This window comes from Falco biarmicus, chromosome 10, assembly GCF_023638135.1.
Source record: "Falco biarmicus isolate bFalBia1 chromosome 10, bFalBia1.pri, whole genome shotgun sequence".
NCBI classification, from domain to species: domain Eukaryota; kingdom Metazoa; phylum Chordata; class Aves; order Falconiformes; family Falconidae; genus Falco; species Falco biarmicus.
In genome coordinates, this window is record NC_079297.1 from 37,665,597 (window position 1) to 37,683,221 (window position 17,625).

A 17,625-nucleotide genomic window follows, 5' to 3' on the forward strand; every position below is an offset into this window, starting at 1 on the left:
CCCAAAGTTCAGATGCGGCCCCGGGAACCTGGGGCCTAAATGGCAGGAAGAAACCCCTGAGGAACAGTAGCAGCGTCTCAGAGCGGCCTCTCGTCCCCCTCCTCAGGGGGGAGCGTGGACAGTCTGCGGCCGCCGGCTCCTCTTCACTCGGACTCGGGAACTAGCAGCCCACGGAGGCGAGGGCCACGGACGGCCCGCCGTCCTACCCGCCTGGGCCTGCCGGCGGAGCCCCGCCGCCACCGGGGGCCTCACTGCGGCAGCGGCCGCTCCGTCGCCCCCGGGGTCCGGGGCCGGCTTCTCTGCGGGCGCTCCCGCTCGCTGCCCAGCTCTTCCATTCATGCTTTCGCCGTCTCCCTCTTCGGCTGAGGGGAAACGGGAGCGCGCGTGGGCGGCCGCTGGAAGGCTCGCTGTCAGTCAAGCGGCCGAGCTGAAAAGAAGGCGAGCGAGGGAGAAGGAGGGAGAACAGCTTTCCCGGGGGAGGGGGTGGCTGTTGTCGCTGCCAGCCTCGCAGCCCTTCCCGGGGGCATCTGCAGCGACGGGGCGGGGGGAGGGCGGGAGCGGTTTCACCACAGACCTTTCCCGCCTCAGGGAGAAGCGGGGGCGGCTTCTCTCCCGCCCGCTCGTTACCTGTCTCCTCTCCACACACACCCACTCGGCGGCGACGGGGGGGGGAGGCCTGGCGGCCGCTCTGTCTGGCGAAAACGCCGAGCGGAGGGGCCCGTGCCGCCGGCAGCGGTGAGGCAGGGCGCTGTGGCGGCCTGCGCGTACGTATCTACCGGGGGCGGCGGGCGAGGCGTGGGGGAGGGCCGCCCGCCCCCGCCGCTTTCCGGGGGGAGCACGGTGCGTGTCCGCGGCGGGGCGGTACGTGGGGCGGCCGGCCCCCTTGAGCTCTCCCCGGGGCTGGGGAACTTCTGAGGCTGAATGGCACCTCGCAGTCCCGGCGCCAGCCGCCCTACTCGGAGGGGGGTGCGTGAGCAGAGGCGCCGGGCAAGTTACAACGGTTTTAACGGTCGCAGTGGTTTGGGGCGGGGGGCGGCCGGCGCGCGCGCGCCGCAGCGGGTGAGGCGGGAAGGGCGCGCGCCGCGGGGAGGGGCGCGAGCGGCGGTGCAGTGCGCAGCAGGGCCGGGGGTTCGGCGGCGGGAGGCGCGGCGTGCTGGGGCCCGCTGTCCCCGCCGCAGCGGGCCGCTGCCGCTGTGCGCCCCCGCACCTGAGCGCGGCGCTGGGAGGGACGGCGCAGGTGAGGCGGGCGCGGCGGGCAGCGGCGGCCCCCAGAGCCGGGGAGCGGAGGTAAGGCTGTGCCGGCGGCGGCCGCTCCCGGGCTTCCGGTGGGTAGAGCAGGTCCCTTTCCCGGCTTTTCCTGCAGCCGCTTCCCGCCTCGTCCCGCCGCATAGAGACGCGGCGGCAGCATCCCGGCGCCCGGGGAGGAGGATGGCCCCGGGGACCGGGCGAGGGGCTGGGGGAGCCGCCGGCGCGCGCCTGCTCCCGCGCAGCAGACGGGGGGGGGGGGCCGGGCCCGGACGGGGATCGTCCCTGTGCCCCGCCGGGGCGGGCGGAGCAGGCGCCCGTGTCCGCGCGTAGCGGGCGTCGCTGGGGAGGGCTGGGCGTTGCGGGAGGCTGCTCTCGCACCGCTGCCGCCGGGAGTTGGCTGCGGGCTGCAGCCGCCTTGCGCGGCTTCCCGGGCGCCCCGCTGCCTGCGAGCCGGCCTGGCGAGCAGCCCGCGGTGCGCTGCCGCGCCCTGCCGCACGGCGGCGCTGCAGGCGGGGAGGGGCCGCGGGCGGGGTGCGGGGCGGGCTTGGCGGAGTTACTGACGGGTGGAACAGAAGGGGCTTCGCGTGGGCCCGGTCAGCTCCTTTGCAATTAAGAGGATTTTTTTCGAGCTTTACGTACGGCTGTCCTGTTGACGCTTTAGTGACACTGTAATTCTTACGTCGTGTGTGGAAAGGAAAAACTAATTTAGTTGGTTAAGCCTTTGTATTGCAACGTTATTTATGGGCTTTCTGAGGTTTGGCTCGAGCTCCACTGGCTGCCACCTGATCGGCAAAGCTAGGGTCAGGTTCTGTGCCTGAGTTAGGGCAGTAAATTACTGACTCAAAAGAAAAGTGGCTGCATTACCCTCTTTTTATTTAATGAGTGTTGCATATACTGAGGAATCAGTATTTGGGTTTGATCACAGTGTTTTGCTAGGTAGTTTGAGATAACTTCTTGGTTGTATAAAATACACAGTTAATAGATCAAGTTCAAATCTTGGATAGACCCAGAGCTCCTGTTGATTTAGCAGAAGTTGTGTGACGTTACAGAATCCTGAATGTTACTGTGTGGAACACTTGCAGTAGAAAAATTTTCTCTCTGCTTGCCCTACGCTTGTTTTCCAGTTTGTTCCTTTGGAATAGCAAAAGGTAGTGCTTTTGCCAATCTTTTCACTGATAACAAATTTGACAGTTGAATTAGGGTTGTATGTCTAAAGCCAGGGGTTGTTCTGGGGCTCAGTATGTGCCCATTGAGAGACAAAATATTTAGCCTGTTGACTTGAATGTGAATAAAATGGACATGAGAACTCTTATTTTACATTTGCGTATAACAAGTTCCCAGCATTTCCAGCAGGTATGTGCAGGAAGGCAGGCACATCACATTTGCCTGTTTAATTGGTTTTGTTATCCTCAAATAGGCATTATTCTTCGTAGTATTTTGTTGGGTTGTGGATTTTTTTTGTTTCTTTGTTTTTTTACTTCTAATTTAGCATTATTGTTTTGGTTTAAGGACTAAATATTAAAATACTTGTAACTCAGCTGCAAAGAGAGTTGCCAGCTGGATGTCATGCATGTAAAACTAGAACAAGAGCCTTTAAATAGCAAGACCATCAATTTAGTAACAATTCAGTGTGGTAAATGATAGAATACACAAGAATACAATTCTGAATGATTATAACATGCATCTTTTGATATTAATATTGATAAAGTACAAGGCAGAAAAGCAAATAAACACACCCAGCTTTTAAGTACTGAAACTGGTTTGAAGTGGGAGAGCTGTATTCTGTTATGTAGCTTATGCTTGAAAGAAAAGCAGGGAGGGAGGGCAGAAAAGTTAGTTATGAGCATTTGTTTTGTTTTCTGGATCTTGAAATTCTGTTATGTAGTAGGTTGCTTTCCAGTCTCTGCTTTCTCAGTGTCTGGAAAGGCAGATGTTGCTGCAACAGGAGTAATTACACTGGTTTGCAGCACAGGAGGAAAAAAAATAATTTCTGTTCTAACTTTTTGCATCTGCCTAGAAAGATCAGCCATTCAGCTCTGTTTTGGGCTTGTCAACAGAAAAGGTGAGATAGGGAAGTTAAGTTTGTTCAACAAAGGTTGTGTAGTTAATGTACAAATTAGGAAATTTCTGTTTCTAGAATAAAATGAGTAAATTTGCCTAATAGACTTATGTTGAACAATTCCACTTGCTTGTCCACAAACAGAACCTCACCGAAAATCAGGAAATTTTCCTAGGTTTTGTTGATTCCTGGTTGCTTAACCAGATCACACTGTTCCATGGGATGTTGAGTCAAAGGGCACAAGAGGCAGCGGAGGCTAGAGCCCTGTAGGCTTTTGTAGGATAGGCTTTCTGAATTGTATCTTTTTAAAAGGTGCATCTTCATTACAATCAATGAGAATTTTTCTATCGTGGCTCTCTTTCAGTTCGCTTCTTACCCTATGCAGACCATAGCAAAGTGTGACTGAGGAGACCCAAGATTCAGCCTATGACAGGACATGGGTTCTTGACTTAAGCTGATGCTTTGAGGAATTTTAGTTTTCAGATGTAAAGTGTTTCTGCTGTAGAGGATATTTGAGACTGTCTGCAAATGAGAGTTAAGAACTGAAGAGCTGATTTGAACTAAAACGTCTTTAGCAGAATAAGGCCAGAAGAGATGCAGAATACGTGTATGCTAGATGTATGTGTGCTACCACATAGTGAGTGAGCTGTGATATTCAAGAAGGGCAAGGGTCTTGAATGTCTCTGGAAGGCAGCAGGATTTTTTTTTTATCTCGCCATGTTCTCAGACACAGTAATTCTTTTCCCGCTTTTTTCAGACTCCTCCCTTAATGGTACGGAACCAACTTGACCTGTGATTTTGAGAAACACTTTAAAGAGCTAGTATGGTAATAATTCATGTTAGAAGTCAGATTCAAGCTCCTGCATTGTAAGACTCCTGATTTGTCACCAGCTAGAATTACAGTAAGTCGTTCTGTATGTTCTTGGTTTGTGTTTTATTTTTTTCCTCTTAGCCCTTCCTTGCTTAGTGATCTGCTGCATGTAACCTGACTCCTAACCTGTTTGGGGCCGGAGCAGCTTTTCATAACTTTTTTCAGTGTGCCTTAAAACCCTGTTTGCAGTTCTAGTAAGAGACTGGTGTAATAGAAAGTAACAGTCTGACCCTGATTTAAGGTCAAGGGTAGCTGCCCAAAATTTTTAGTATTTTTAAGACACGGACCCCTAGCATAAAAAAATTAATAATAATTGTTTCTTGTTTTCATTGTGATTCCATATCATAACTAGTTTCATTCTGTGTTTTACTGCTGTGCTTATGGGTATAACAGCTAGATAGTGTGACCTGTGTTTTTATAGCAGTGCTGACCTGTGGACACAACTGCACATGTTAACACAGGAACTCTTTATTTTTGACACAAACTTACCCTTAAGCGACTTGCTTAAGTTATGGGGAAATTGTGATCTCCCTTATCTATCATCAGATAAACACCTTTAGACTAGCCTTGTCAATCTCTGCAGTACAATAAAGTCATTCAGACCATCTTTTCTAGAAGAGTTGAAAATGCAATGTTGGATTCAAATAGCAGTAAGTGCTAGAAATATTGACAACTGCATGTAATATCTTTTATGTGGATGGACTTGTTTAGGATGATACTCATCTTTATAATCCTCTGTGTGCAGACTTGGTACTTCTGTGTGTGCCAGAGGTTCAGACAGATTTTGAAAGTTGCAATGAAGAGTTAGTCATAGCTGCAGTATGCAGAGCCTGCTCACTAGTTTGGCCTGCTGTCACACACAGAGCTGACATGTCACTATCCAAACTCTTGTCTGTGTGCATATGCCACTTCATTAAACTTCATAAGCTATGACACAACTAGTCTTAATTGCACTTGTTTTTTAAATAATTCAAATGTTGTAATTCATGTATCACTAGAACTGTTCTACTGCTCGTTTGTCCACAGATAATGTTTCATTAAAAGTGCTGGTGAGCACTCAGGACTCTGAAGACAGCAGTTTTGTGCAACATAAGAATGTTCCTTAAAGAAGCTGATGGAGGATAGAGCTCCAGAGTTCCTGAGAGACACTGACAGCATAAGATGGCACCATAGTCTAGTCTGAAATTGTAAGTCTTAAGGAAGACTAGATGTCCTTGACTTTACAATAAAAGTTATTGCTCTAAAGAAACTTAATAGCGGTCTAGAGTCTGCTTTCAGGACCTGTATAGGTGTTTGTTACTGTTCAGTTACACTAATGTGACTATGAAGCAACTAGGTTCTCTCAACATCTGAGTGTGAGTCGAATCCCTCTGTGTTAGAGGAAGTAATTTTACTTACCCAGATCTACATTCAGAAATCAGTCATTTCTGAATGGCTTTGTTTCTAGAACTGCTAGGAAATCTAGGAAATGGATGGTGTAAGCTTTACAGCATGACTGAAACTACTGGTTCCAAAGGAGGCTCCATTTTGAAAGATGTGTGTTCTAAAGTTGTTAGTTCATTTGTAGAAGGCTTATTTGAAACCGGCAGTTGACAAAGGTCATAAAATCATTGATAACATGAAATGTGCAAACTTTTCATATGGGTGATGTCCATACCCTTGCAAGGTTTGGTTTATTTGTTGTTTTTTTTTTTTAATCACTGAGGCTTTTTGTAGTATGGGCCCCTGTCAGTGGGGAACAGGTTACATGTGGGGAGGCTAGGACACTAACACTGCATATTATAGCTTGAAATACATTACACAGTTGTAACTCCAATATTAAATAAAGAATAACACTATACTTGGCAGATTCAAGATTGATAACTGCTCCGGGGGGGGTGGGGGGGGTGGGAATCTGTATTAGTGAATATTTTAGTGGGCAAGTCCAGTGGACTTAGATTTTTCCATTTCAAAAAGTGGAGGAATCTTATCTCTGGCTTCCACATCTTTTTACCTTCATTGCAGAGTTCTTATAAGAAACACTAAATGCAGAAAGCAACCTTGCACAGTAACGTTTCTGTTTGTAAGTGGGCAGTGATCAAATCCTGTCTTTCATTCCTATGTGACCCTGAGAGTTGCAGGACATGGATGTATTTCATTGAGAAATGGAGGGCTAATTTAGATATGGAAATTCATGATCATTAGTGTACCAAGCTTATTTTCCACATGTGCACGCTTCCTACAGAAGCAGACTGTGAATGTGGAAATGTCTATGCCTAAATATTTAGAATGGCTATTCGTAGCCCTGTGTAGACAGACTCTTCTTAAATGTGAATTGCTATTCAGAAGTTGGTGAAATCTCATCTAAACCTGAAGGAGGATAAAACAACAAAAGGAGCACAATAAAAATGCAAATTGAAGTGTAACAAAAGAGAGATCTTCAAAGTACATGTGCTTTGGTAAAGATAGGAATTTTCATTTGTAAACCTGATATGAGAAGTTACAGTTAAATGTCAGCTTAGATATGCACTCCTTTGTTTGTTCTATGTCTGTATAGAAAAAAGAATACTTCCTATTTACAGTTGTAGCTGTTTAAACAGGTAATGATGCATCTTGTATTACTAGTGCAGCAGAGAAGTGACTCTTGTGATGTTTGTTACTTCTTGAAATGCACGTTTACTGATAACGAGAATTACACCTAGAAATCACGGTCTCCCTAGATCTTGCAAGTTCTCTGTGTCTGGGAATGTATACCCTTTACTCAAATGCAAGGGGTAAAGGTAAAGATAACTTATGTTATGTGTCATTAAGAATTAAGTGTTGAAAATTGGTGTAAGAACACCACTAGTCTGTAAACTTAAGTCAGTAAAGTATAAAATTGTTTGCAATAAATGGAAAGGGAGCAGACATGGGACAGTGGGGGCTGTTGATGCATGTAAAACAGCAAACAAGATGCTTGAAGGAAATTGTTTTCAAAAAAATAGGAAATTATTTTTAGGAATTTTGGTAAAACTCATTAAGTATTTCAGGGTTTTTTTTGCAATACATGAATTGTAAGTTATGTTTTTCATGTCAGGCTCCTAAGTACTTGTTAGTGGAGTGTTTGTACTGTAGGACCACACCAGCCTGTGAAATCATCACAGATGAGAGTCAAAAGAAGCATTAAAACTAATTCAGTGTTGACCTGTGAGTTAAAACACATTCTAAAATTGTGATTGCACTTAAATTTAAATTGAAAGCTTTTAGGAAAGAATATTTTTGTTGAGGAGATACAATTTGGGATGTTTCGGTTACCTTCAGTTATTTCATCTACACTTCCTTCTGCTGGGTCATTGGTGGTTTGTTTTTTTCATAGCCTACCTGTATTGTTTCTGACATTTTTAGAACCAGAAACTTGAAACTTTCCAGTCCTTAAAGACTCAAACAAAGCTTACAGGACCATTTGTATTAACCAGCACTAAGTTTATGTGTACCTTCTTCCATTATTGAAACTATAGCATACTACTTATGTTACTGTTTAATAATTCTCTGCAGATTTCACCTCTTCGCAGGGGTGGCTTAGATTAATTTAGATGCTGAAATCATTTGGATTAATGTATACTTCACTTCCAAAATGAGGCTGTATCTCATTTTTTCCTTAATTCCACATGCTGGTGGTTTCTACCCTGAGAAAGAAGCATTTCCTTTTTCCTTGGAGATAGTTGCTACTCCTTTTCAGTGGGAGAATATACTCTATTTGTAACACCAGTGATTTCATGAGCCTCTGATGGTATCTTAGTGTTTGTTAGGAAGTAATGCTGGGATTTTATAAAGATGCGGAGAGTTTTTTCAGGTATCATTGAATAACCAAAACTACTAAAAAATACTAAAGAATTCTGCATGGTGAGGATATCTGTTCTGAACTGTACCTCTCAGGTGCTACAAATAGTAACTATTTTCGTAACGGATAATTTGCAGTCTGTAAAAGCAGGTTGTTCCAATTACTACCTTCTTCCTGCTGCCTCAGTAGTGGGAGATTTTTAGCAACCAACAATGCTACAGACTTTGTTTAGGTGGAGGTGTATACTTTGTAGGTGTGGGTAAGGGGAAGGCTCATTGGAGTGTAACAAATTTTAGATCATTTGGAAAGCAGCATTAAAGAAACTGAGGTGGGGTAAACGGTAACTAGCTGGTTTTGGGTTTTTGGGGGGGGGTTCAGGGTTTTTTTTGGCAGGTAGATACTTAACTACTTTCAGTCTTAAAGAAGGATTTTTTTTGGTAGGCCCATTCCTGCCTCTGACCAGCTTGCCAGGACCACAGCTATACTTCACATGTAGAATGACCTTGGAGGGGAAGGGAGAGGAGTTGAGAAGTTCCTTCTTCGGTTGAGGGAAGTGGAATAGTCTATTGAACCTGCTCGCTGATCCCAGCTCGTTGTTGAAAGTTGGGTTGTCACAAGCAGTCCATGGGTTGTAGGTTGGCAGTTGTCATGTGCAGCTGTGGTGACAACACACAAACACTGAAAACTTTTCCACACAGCTGCTCTGGAGACCTGTTCTTACAGTTCTTACTCAAAAGGCAGGCAGCTCAGTCTCCCTGGATGCATTCCATGTGTTTCTCAATCAGTAATGAAATTTTGCATATCATAGTGCTGTCTTGGATTTGACCAACATTTGGGTTATTTAAAATACAGGCATATACTCCCATAAAATAATAAGGCAGGCAGACTTATTGTAGGCTGCTAGTGGCAGTGAGAATCCTTATGGGCTTGAGGTTTCATTTTTCTCCACTCCTGCAAGATTTAGGTCATGCTGGTTAGGTCAGAACACTTAGAAGCAAGCTAGGCATCTTGATTCAGCCTCCAAGATGGTACTTGTTTTGCCAGGGATGTTATTTGAAGCATTCCCTTGGATGTATGTTACCACTTAAAAATTTACTGGCAGTTAACTGAATTACACTTGCTTGTTCACTTTTTGGGGTTGTTTTTTTATTGTGTTTTTTTTTTTTTTAAATACAGGTAAGATAAATATACTTAATATGGTTTTTTTTTCTAGCATCATCCAGAGATTCTGGGAAAGGCAATCCATTTTATTCAACAGTACATTTTTTTTCTGACGGTTCTGCAGAGCTCTTTTTATTCCTAAGAACAGAGACTTGGCGCTTCATTCCTGTACCTTGACTTGTTGAGTATGGCTAATTTGTTTATTTTCGTTTCTAGAACATCTTCCATTTCATACTCCAACAGCATCTGTTCCCTCATTTTCAGTCTCAGTAACAGTGCATATTACCAGCCCGAGGCTTGGCTGTAACTGCCTCCTTTAGGAGCAGAGCCTCCCTTGCCAGTACAGATCACTGCCACCAAAGCATTTGCTCCTTAAGTTTGAGAACAGCAACACAGAGAGGTGGGATCATTTAAGTAGCTGGCTTGTTTCAGTCTTCCTCTAAACAAGGAAATCAGAGCCTGCAAACATTCATAACCTGAAACACTGGTACAGACACGATCATTTCTGTGAAATTGCCTATGTGATTACTTTGTTATGAAACTGCTGGGAGCTTCATGAATTACTATAACAAATCCTGTGACTAAAAAGCATGTAACGGCTATTGTATTCTGCTGGTGATTGTTTCTGCCCTTCAGAGCATGTTTAGAATGGCCACGTTATTGAAATAGTTAACAGATTCTTTTAAATTAGAGGGAGACTTCTCCCATACTTAAATGATGCCTAACTTGCTCTGACATACAGAAGGAGTTGAGTGCCCAAATGCTGTGTGTATTTTAGCATAAACCATGTTTTCAGACCCTTAAGTGCTCTGTTCTTTCTGGTAAATTCCTGCAAGCATGTGTAACATTCTCCATGATATATATGTTTTATAAAATCTCTAGTTTCTTAATTATTTTTTCCCTGAAGCAGGCACTGCTATTTTTTCTTAACTTTTATCTCTTTTGAGCTTTAAGCATCGTGTATAACAGTGTATGTCATGATTTTTTTTAGGAAAAAACATTGTCTTTGCAAACCCTTTGAGTTTCTTATGCACTCTGGTACCCTTACCTCTCAAACTCCTGATTGGAAACACTACAGACCTTACTATTGAATGTAGTTTTGGCCATTTGCTGCAATTCTGTGTGTTGGCAATGGGCAGCAGTTCACAAATGGGGAATCAGTGCTCTAAAGTTTTGTAGTGATGACAGATAATGAGAGAGCCAGCAATTAAGCCACAGTGTTTTATCTGCAGTGTATTCTGTGCAGCTCAGAACATGAGTTTTCAGTCTGTTACCCTTCAGGATTAGGTTACATTATAGTAATTTGTTTTAGATTAAATTGAGAATTGTTGCATTGTGTTAGTGCTGGGCATGACTTTAATGCTACATAGAGGTTTTTTTAAGCCCCCAAATTGTGCCAGTGGCAAGATACTGATTCAGGCACGGTGCTGGTTCCTGTGTTTGGATAGAGGAGACCTGTGTACCCAGCTGCTTGGCAAGCTTTCTTAGAAGTCAGGTCCTGCTGACACTGTCTCTGGCTTTACTGTGTTCTGTCACAGCCTACTGGCATTTATTTGGTGTCCTGGGATTTGTAAAGCTGTGTCTGTGAGTTTGCTGATTACACTGAGAAGAGAAGGCAGTCCAAAGCTAGCTGGCATAGTGTCTGCTGTCATTTGGGAATTTACTTTATTAAGGCATCCCACTTCCTTGGTTGTTGATACCGAACAGAAGTAGAAATTGAGAGCAGATCTCTAAGCTGATTTACTATCTTTGAAACAGGATATTTATTCCAGTTTGGAATATTGTCTCCTATCTGTGTTTAGCAAGCTTTTCCTCCTTCGTTTTTTTCAGCTGATACCAGTCTCTGCTGTTCTGTGCATGGCTCTCATCCTTTCCATCTGTCTGTCACCTCTCCAGCCCATGTGTCACCTCTAGCTATGTATTTCTTTCTTTCACAAAGACCTGAGTATCCTTCTGCTGCAAAAGCTTCAAACCAAGGAAGTGCAAGCTGCCCTCTTTATCCACTACATCCTCTCAGATTAGCAGCTTCTATCTGATGTTGTCTAAGTACTAAAGAAGCAGCTTTTCCCTAGAAGCTATAGAATCCCTTGTTTGTAAGGGACATTGTCATGAACTGAAATGCGCTGATGGCTACCACTACAGGATACGTAAAAGAATCATTTGCTTCTGGTCTGTGTTCTTCTTTTGCAGCTGATTGCTATGGACAGCTTGCTCTTCGATTCTGAGAACACAGTGGGTATTTGGAGGTACCATCTTGAAACCAGTATTGGTCCTCGAAATTGCCACATTAATCCAGCCAGCCATTTGTAGGCCATTTCCTGAGATACTGAACATTGCGTCTATCTATTTGTGATTACCAACTTTCTTCTTGGGTTGCTGCATGACTTTAGGAGCTAATGCTTCCTAAATTACCAGAGCTAGAGATTAACATAAATCTGAGATTTTGCTAACATGTCAGGTAGATAAAGCCTTGCTTGCTAATCATAGTGATTTGCATTATATTGGTCCTTTGTTCTAGAGAAGCATTTTTTTCCTGTTCAAGAACTGGTCTCAGTCCTTATATCAGTGTAAATGTTAAAGCTCCTCTGCTGTACTAATCCCTTACTGCATCATTTGGAGGCTGTTAATTGATGATTATTCTGAATGCTTAACCAACTTTATTTGAGGGTTTCTAAACTTTTCTCTGCACAGACTATTTCTCAGTGACACTGGTTAATGTGAGGAATGGTTTTAGGGAAGCAAATGGACTGGAAGGCAAAAGAAACTGTTTCTGTTTTGCATCTTTTGTGTGCAGTCGTGCCATGAAAAGCAAGGTCTGGAAAAGATGAGAGTGATTGTTCTTATCCCCCTCTGCACTATCTCCCTCTGCCTGTGCCAGGCATTCACATTTGAAGAATATGATGCAGAAGCAGAGCCCCACCTGCTGATGTTCCCCTTTGTGTGAGAGAGTTCATTAAAGAAGGGGCCTTACATAAATTATTTTGCTGACCTGTGTTTCTGTGTATATGCTGTATCGCATCTGTGGGTGTTAACTGATGCACAGGAAAAGAAAAGTGTGAAATCAAGTCAGTGGTAGAGCTGGAGAAACTAAACACCCCCTTTAGTTGTATGCGGGTCATTTCTAAGCAAGGTTTAGCATCTTCGCAAAACTTGGACCAAGATAACTTCAGAAGTTACCCCAAAATGAAGCTTAATTTCTCTTTGTGTTGAACTTGATGGCAGAAATCATCTGGATGGTGGAGGGAACAAGATCAAACTACATGGTGATGGCTTGCAAGCTGTCCACACAGCCATAGGTATTTTTTTTCTGTCTGAAAGGATCCTGCTGCTCCGCTGGGGGACCAAAGCTGCTGTTCTGTTTTGACTTTAAGTGGTGTCTAGGGAGAAGAAAACAGTATTGGCAGAAGCTTCTTTTGCTTTGAGCATTATGCCTCTATACTCCCTAGAGAACTCATTAATTTTTAAGGCTGTGGCAGCAATAGGCTAAACGGATACAGCAGCGATACACTGGTGGTTTGAGGTGCTGTATTCATCCTTTTGAGATAACCAGTTCAGCTCCTTTCAGCAACGTGTAGCACCCCAAGGTCAATGGGGCAATTTGACCTGAGAAGGTGGCCGTTCAGCAGGCAGGAAGATGCCATTTGGTACAATGATGGAAACCAGAAAACTGCTCTCTTTCTAGAGCATTGTCTGTTTTCTGATTGAGTCGTTCTTAAGATCAACGTACCATGCTAGTAAACTCAACCTGTTTGTAGAAAGGGAGGAATAATGGAAGGAGGCCAGGCTCACCGTGGTTTATGCAGGGAAGATGACAGTGTGTGAAAGACACAGTTCTGAGTTACAGTGTGATTTCTGATTAGTAATTGCTAGTCAGGATGAGTGTCTTGATTGTTGACTTATGGGGTCTTAATGTTGTGAATGACTAAGATTTCAAATGGGTGTGTTTTGAGGGTGGTTGTATTTAATGTACTTGTGTATGTGGCCCATTTGTAGCTTGTAGTGTCCAAATACTTAATACAATTAAGGTAAAATTAAGACATTGCTGTCTTAACAGTGGGAAGTCTTATATTGGACAGGGTGGGGAGCTCCTGAGTCCCCACATAGAACCTGAGTTCTATGAGTTAGCTTCCTCTAAGAAAAGTCGTAACAGACTGCCACTGCATTTTGAGCTGCAGCCCTGGACTTCGGAAGAAACCTACTGTTTTTGCCATGGGTAGATGCTTTGAAGCGGTAGTAATCAAAGCTGAGTTGGCAAAACCCAAGCAGCGAAGTTGTGGCATGGCCCCGGGGGCCTTGATACTATTTTGCTTTCACCTGAGGACACAGCCAGAATGCAGGGGGCAGGATAAAAGGGGGATTCTCCCATGCCCCGCTGCCTGTTTGCTGGGGTTCACAAGTGGGACAGACCTGGTGTAGCCAAGGGCTGAGGCACTCCGAAAGCTATTCTTGGGCACATGTGCACCTCTGTGAAGGTAACAACTACTGAAGGATACAACATGGGGTATCACAGGACATTTAGGGGCACCAGTGCATGGACCTCAGGAGGATGAAGGATGGAAGCAGTTGGCAGATAGGCCTCTGTTTGGTACTGAAACCACTTACTGGCCTTACTTTAATACTGAGATCACTTACTGCAGACTTGGATCGTCATGAAATGCCTCTGTCTGCTCTTAACACTAATGCTGCTTCCCCCTCCCCACTACTGCAATCGATTTCCAAGAATTAGGAGTTAGAGGCATGTAGTCTGCTCTGGCTGATGGGGTTGGAAGCTATAGGGACCGCAAATTTGATACTAAGTATTTTCTAATTAAAGAAACAATGCCAAGATACTGTGAAATACACATGTAAACATCAAAGGGAGAGTAATGCTCCATCTAATGCAAAGTATATTCTGCACATAAAGCTCTTAGTATATACTGTATGTTTCATCAGGTTTGGTAGTTCATAGTGCTTATCTTCCTGACCCTGGACTGTAGACATCATCAGCCCTGTGATGGAAGCAGGATCAAGCTCTCTAAACCCCAAATAACAGAGCAAGTACAGGTGGACTATGATCCAGACCCCATAAGCAGCTACACGCTTTAATGCCCATTGATATAATCGAGTGCTTAGACAAGGGGTCCCTGATTATTTAAGGGGATGCTAACCAGCCATAATGCCCCACTGAGATTTGAGTCAAGGGCATTTACCACCTTGAGGATTCAGCCTTAAATACTTGCGAAAATGCTCTCTGGTCTTGGAACTTGAAATTATTCCAAGCTTCTCTTTTTTTTTTTTTTTTTTTTTTTTTTTTTTTCTATTTTCAAATTAAAATGTGAAATCCAGTCTACTCTAGTACTATGTTTTTCTCCCCACCTCCCTCCCAGATTCTGTCTTTCTGGACTGGATCCCTATATATCATGTTGCAGTAAGATTTAGGATTGTTGTGATAACATATAATTAGGGATTTATAATATAAATGCTGGCATAACCTCAACTAGCCTATTGCAAATGTGAGGCTATTCATTAAGGACTCTCTAGGGTGCAGTATACTCCTTGGTGGGTTAGCTTCCTGGAAATGTAATCGCAGGTTGCAGATTGGCATCCAGTTTGGGTTTTAGTCTCTCTCTTGCTACTGTACAAAGCAGTTTTGATTCTGATAATGTAGAGATTTTGGTTTACTTTCATGCTGTTTTTTAGGCAGGAGGATGAGTCATCTGGGGAGATCCTGGAGAAACAGTGCAAAGATACATTGCTTTGTGTCCAGTTAGTCTTCTAGAAATTAAGCAGGATATTCATGCCCAGCCTTCAGTAACCAGTTTAATTCCTATGTCACCCGTTAGTGAGCTCAGCTAAGTTCAGAAGAGGCACCTGAGATTTATGTGTAATTCTAGCTTATTTCGGGCCAGTAATTTTATGGAGGTTGAGATAAGCATTATAGGTTGCTGTGGAATTTACTTAGTTCTTGGTACATCTGGAAGCTAGATTGATTTCCTTCAACTCAGAAAAACGTTGAATTGTTTTTATTGTGGGATGCTACAATATTGTGTACTACTTACAGGCTATCCATATAAAATCACTGTGCAATAACCTTCTAAACAATTATATGTACGGAATATTCATTTGGGAATAGCTATTCTTAAAATACTCATCCTACTATATTGTGACATAACTTGTATCTGTAGACAAATTCATAAAAGTTTAATAGTTTTGTGGAGGTCTAATTGTAAGAACCAAACTGGCCTATGCAGAAGAAATTCTTTTGTGTAGAATTACTTAGATAAACTGTCATCTTTTATAAAGATCCACATTTATTTAGCTGTTGTATACTACCTTTCAGGGTGTGCCACCTTAAAAATTACCATTTTGTTTTCAAATTATTTGTTGCTAAATACTTTCCAGCCAGTTCGTTTAAATACTTAAGTGAGAACTAATCCTTCTTGTAACACCACCCACCCCCACCCCCCGCCTCCCAGTCCTTTAAAATGCTTCACTCTCAAACAACTATCCCTTTTCAGGCATTTTTATAGATTCAAAATACACACACATACACCCAATCTAGCTTTAACCATGAAAATAGCTTAATTTTTTTGAAATTTTAGAATACTACTGAAGAGAAAAAACTTATCTAGGGATGACATCTATTCTTCTGTGTATTCTACTGTGGGTTGACTGGCTTGTGAGTGTACTTGACTGACACTGTTTGAAACTGTATGAGTGCTGGGAACCCTGAAAATTTTGGCTGCCTTTACCCATGCCATATGCTTTGCTAGCATGATGCTTGCTCATAAGCTGATCAGGCTGTTTTGATAGAGACTCAGATGCAGAGAGATCGTGAATCCACATGAATATCTAATGGTAAAATAGTCTTCAGAGTTATGTTGCACATGAGAGCAAAAATAATATTCCAAAATGAAATACCGCTCTGAAACATTCTTATGAATGCATGTAGTCTGTGTTCTGAGTTGGCCTGATCATCCTGAGTAACCCTATCAACCCCACTTGATGGCATGACACAAAGGAAGAGCAAGCGGATTCTGGGCTTCTTCAGATAGCCAGTTCCCGCAAAGGATAAAACTTGGTGAGGCAGTTATGACCTGCACTGTGAACGTAACTGTCAGTGGAAGGCAGGTAGCAATGTGTCCAATTCTTTTAAAGTTAGGCTGGTATGGAGAGGTCTTATAGTTTGCTTAAAAAGAGTCCCCACATCAATAAGTTTGATGCAAGTCCTTAATGTGAACTTAAACCATCTAGCAAAAGTGGCTCCAAGTATTTCTCTCTGATGTTTCCACAAACGATTTGTCAAGCTCTCTGAACATATGTTGGCTTCAGAATTTACAGCACTTGCATTTGTATGTTGCCTGTGATCTGTTTCTGGTCTTTGTTAGTTTATAACCTGTACTCTGGCTCACCCAGAAGCATGCAAACACTTCCTTACCTGAATCAAGTTAGAATTTCGTGAGCAGTGCTGCACTACTTGAACTGAGATTCATGTGGGTTCATTTTAACCCAGTGGTTAGCTTAAGGAGTAAAAGAATGGGGAAGTGCTGGCTGTGCAGAGATGGAGAGGCAGAGCTAAGTAGAGCTGGTAGAAGGGTGAAGGGTTGCGTGACAGGACGGTAACTCCTTTTTCATATAAAATTTCTTTGACACAGCTGCAGTGCATATCACATGGGTCAGTGCTAACGGCCAGAAGGTGTTTACTCCCTCTTTACCCTCTTAGAAAGATGGTCATGAAAGACTTACGTGGATTTTGGTAGGGTTGTAGGACTACTCAATACTGTGCACTCTGTGGATCTAGCATTCTTAATACTCTTAAGAGTCCTAGGCAGAAGAATAGTAATTTTGATGATTGCTGTTCTGTTTTGTGAAATCCAGTGAGAGGGAATTACCCTTACTGCCTAAAGACTGGGAGCTGGGGAGGATATTGTGACCACTTGTAGTGACTGGCTCTGTAGCAGGGTTTTTGCTTGTTATGTGGGAGGCTTAGGTTTCATCGGAGCATATAATTTTTAATTTCCCCATTTCACTGAGGCTGGATTTTTACAGAAATGTAACTCTGTGTACCTTGCGAATCTACAGGAGAGCAGAGCTGATTTGTGTTGAGACAGATCTCCCACATGGCTGTGAAAACAAGTGCACAAATTCAGAGTAGCTGGTTGTAAATCTGAAGTAACTGTCATGGAGATTCATGTTCTTTCTAGGAGTTAATCTAGATTTTGCATCAGGGTAACTGTGACCAGAATCTCTCAAGATGTATCTTTGCTAGACTTTAGTTGTTCACAAAATTAATTGCTAATTAACTTGAAATGGTTGATTATTGTGAATGCTTCACACATATTTCTTCTGTCTTACCATGATAGAATTTAAAGACAGAACTCCACTAGATCAGACCAGATCTTACCTGTTTGGAACTCCTGCTTGTCAAAAGCTGTTCCTTCCAGCTAGATACTAACACACTGAGCGCAGTGAGCAGACATTACAGCAAAGTGCTGCACTCCTCAGGAA

General features: G+C 43.4%; 1 protein-coding gene across 16 annotated transcripts in view; it reads left to right on the forward strand.

Moving 5' to 3' along the window:
• Positions 1–200: 200 nt before the first annotated feature.
• The window catches only part of PTPN5 (protein tyrosine phosphatase non-receptor type 5), a 76,994-nt gene continuing 59,569 nt past the window's right edge, over positions 201–17,625 (forward strand). For 5 of the 16 annotated variants that reach the window (XM_056353902.1, XM_056353918.1, XM_056353907.1 and 2 more), the window contains exons 1-3: positions 1,086–1,287; positions 4,065–4,209; positions 5,205–5,365. The gene's annotated coding sequence lies outside the window, so the exon portion shown is untranslated. Of the gene's footprint in view, positions 765–800; positions 967–1,036; positions 1,060–1,084; positions 1,288–4,064; positions 4,210–5,204; positions 5,366–17,625 lie in introns of those variants that run through there. The other 11 variants (XM_056353919.1, XM_056353917.1, XM_056353916.1 and 8 more) reach the window with 8 other exon arrangements.